The sequence below is a fragment of the Sardina pilchardus genome, chromosome 16 (assembly GCF_963854185.1).
Source record: "Sardina pilchardus chromosome 16, fSarPil1.1, whole genome shotgun sequence".
Taxonomy (NCBI): Eukaryota; Metazoa; Chordata; class Actinopteri; order Clupeiformes; family Clupeidae; genus Sardina; species Sardina pilchardus.
The window spans coordinates 25,338,795-25,342,308 of NC_085009.1; the positions used below are offsets into that span (position 1 = coordinate 25,338,795).

The 3,514-nt window shown below is 45.4% G+C and overlaps 1 pseudogene; it reads left to right on the plus strand.

Moving 5' to 3' along the window:
* Positions 1-706: 706 nt before the first annotated feature.
* On the plus strand, positions 707-2,802 carry LOC134059611 (tubulin alpha-8 chain-like; annotated as a pseudogene).
* Positions 2,803-3,514: the final 712 nt, after the last annotated feature.

The window sequence follows — 3,514 nt, forward strand, 5'->3', positions numbered from 1 at the left end:
CTTTGCCCAAATAAGGAGATCCGGTATCTTGATTTTTTCTATGGGAAAATAACATGGGGATTTTGAATTTTCGCACCTGTTAAACTCTCACGGGGACGAACAAATTGGAAATGCAGACGTTTTGCGCCACAAAGTTTTGTCCTCTGCCTTCAAATGGATACTGTGATCTTAGGTAGGTGAAGACGGCACACTTTGATCTTTGCTACCCCAGGGCTAACTTACAATGCAACTTGCCATAGGCGGTTAGCTTCAATTAACACCCGGAACTCCTTATATGGGCAAAGATGGCAGCTTTGGATCCTATTTGTAGGCAAACTTCAGAGGTCTATTCCAATAGCATTTTGGACCAACATGCCAAGGCATGTCTCAACCTGTAGTATGCGCGGAGAGCAAAATATCCAATACAAAATCAGACGAAATGTTACTTTTGTCGAGAAACACGATTTTTGTCAATATTAACCCTGGTAATAGTACAGTTCACCACTTATGAGTATTTTCAATCAATCAACAGCTCAAAAAACATATTTTAGGGTGCAGTGACTTATTAAAGGAAGCCTAATGCAAGTATTCATTGTTTGTTGAAGGTGCATTCAGTAGACTTTGCAGTTTGGGCAGATTTTTAAACCTTTATCTTGAGAATGGTGAGTGCCTCCATTTTGCTTAAATTGGCTTACTACTTAGTTGGATGATTAGTAAGGCATTTCTGATGACCCACTTTTTTTTCTCTATCATTTTACAGAGGGAGTGCATTTCTGTCCATGTTGGCCAAGCTGGGGTGCAGATTGGAAACTCGTGTTGGGAATTGTACTGCCTCGAACATGGTATCTGCCCAGATGGAACAGTTGCTGGTGACAGCAAAACTCTACTGGACTCTTCTTTTGGCACATTTTTCAGTGAGACTCGTGCTGGGAAGTATGTTCCTCGGCCCATATTCGTTGATTTGGAGCCATCTGTTATAGGTGAATAAATGCCAGTCTCTTCAACTGACTATTTGGTTTCTGACCTGGGGCACTCTAAAGAGATTTGGGTTTGTGAAAAGCTGACTTGATATCTCCTCACAGATGAGATCCGTAATGGGTCCTATCGTCAATTGTACCACCCGGAGCAGCTGATCACTGGTAAAGAGGATGCAGCCAACAACTACGCTCGTGGGCACTACACCATTGGAAAGGAAATTGTGGATCCGGTCCTGGACAGAATTCGTAAAATGGTAGGTGACCAGATTAACAGTAGCAAACCAAACTTTTTAAAGATCGGGAAGTGAAAGGGCCAATATAATTTCTACCCCTACCCCTTCGCCTACACCTGTCCCCTTGCCCTTGCTCATACCCCTCCGATTTGGAGTGTTCCTCTGAAATCTTCGTTTGGAGGGGTATATAGCCCTACCACTTTCCCCTACCCCTCTGCCTTAACGGAAATTGGGACATCCCTACCCCTACACGTGAACACGCAAAGCGGAGGGGCAGGCAAAAGGGGTAGAGCGAAGGGGTGGGAAGGGGCCTTACTTTACCTGTAGCATTGTGGTTGCATATACTACCTCTAGAATGTCCGTTGGAGTTCTGAGGATGTATGACTTCTGTCAACGGTAGATGTGCGCTTATGTTCTCTTTTGGATTTAAACTTCTGTCTTATCTTCTATGGGTAGGAAGAGGGTTCATTAGTGGGTGTGCCTGGTTGCTTTCAAGTTTGTTCAAGAACCTTTTGTTTGCATAACCTTTTGGAGGTCATTGAGAGTTTATAGCAATCGAGAATGTTGTGCATGATGTGACTTCTGAATGTGTCTCAGTCAGACCAGTGCACGGGTCTTCAGGGATTCCTCCTCTTCCACAGCTTCGGAGGAGGCACTGGCTCTGGCTTCACCTCCCTGCTGATGGAGCGTCTGTCTGTGGACTACGGCAAGAAGTCCAAGCTGGAGTTCTCGGTCTACCCTGCTTCCCAGGTGTCCACTGCTGTAGTGGAGCCCTACAACTCCATCCTGACCACCCACACCACTCTAGAGCACTCTGACTGCGCCTTCATGGTGGACAACGAAGCCATTTTTGACATTTGCAATCGCAATCTTGACATTGAGCGTCCCTCCTACACCAATCTCAATCGCCTTGTTGCCCAGATCGTCTCGTCGATCACTGCATCTTTGCGCTTTGATGGGGCTCTGAATGTGGATCTCACGGAGTTCCAGACCAACCTTGTTCCCTACCCTCGCATTCACTTCCCACTGGTCACCTACTCTCCAATAATCTCGGCGGAAAAGGCTTACCACGAGCAGCTTGTCACAAATGCTTGTTTTGAGCCAGCTAATCAGATGGTGAAGTGTGACCCAAGGCGTGGTAAGTACATGGCCTGCTGTGTGCTGTACCGCGGAGATGTGGTCCCCAAAGATGTCAACGGCGCCATCGCTGCCATCAAGACCCGTCGAAGCATCCAGTTTGTGGACTGGTGCCCCACCGGTTTCAAGGTGGGCATCAACTACTAGCCGCCAACGGTGGTGCCAGGTGGTGACTTGGCCAAGGTGCAGAGGGCTGTGTGTATGCTGAGCAACACCACTGCCATCGCCGAGGCCTGGGCTCGCCTGGACCATAAGTTTGACCTGATGTATGCCAAGAGGGCCTTTGTGCACTGGTATGTGGGTGAGGGCATGGAAGAGGGGGAGTTCAGCGAGGCCAGAGAAGACATGGCTGCCCTGGAGAAGGACTATGAGGAAGTTGGGGCAGACTTGGCACAGGATGATGAAGAGGAGGAAGAAGAGTATTAAAGTGTATTTTGTATGTTTGTTTAACTAATAAATCTGGACATTATAATATATGTAGGTTGTCTGAGAATCTTTATTCCCTGGAAGTGTATTTTGTATGTTTCTTAACACTAGAAGCGCCAAGTGCCGGTCATTTTGCCGCTGAGACCTATTACAGTACTTGAAGCGCCATGTTGGTTTGACCTAGATATACCTAGAACTGCCGGGCTGCGGTCCTGGGACCACAGTGATTTAAAAATTTTTTTTTTTTTAAATCACTCAATTAAAGGGGCCATATTATACCTCTTTTTTAAAACGCGATAGAATTGGTCTATGGGCTATACAAAACATGTTCATGAAGTTCTTTGCACAAAATCATTCTCACAAAGAGATTTCACCAGCTCTATTCTTGCCAGTTTCAGTCTCCCAAATTGAGTCGGAAATCCGGGCGGAAATCTTTGAGTTGTACTAGAATCTCGGCACGCTCCCGTCATCTAAATCGTTTAGTGTAAGGTGCCAATCTTAACCCCAGTAAAGCTTAATAAGTTTGATGACACAAATTATCCTATGTGTAGGAAGTGCGGAACTGAACTAGGAACATTTATGCATTTATTTTGGCATTGTAAAATTGTTTACCCCTTTTGGGAGAAGATCCATGTAGCAATTCAAGATATCTGTAACTGTACTTTTGAGCTATGCCCTATGCTGTATTTGCTGAATTATGACCTGGGAAACAAGTTTCCCTGTGCAAAAAATGTCTGTTTACAATGTTTTCATATATTGCAA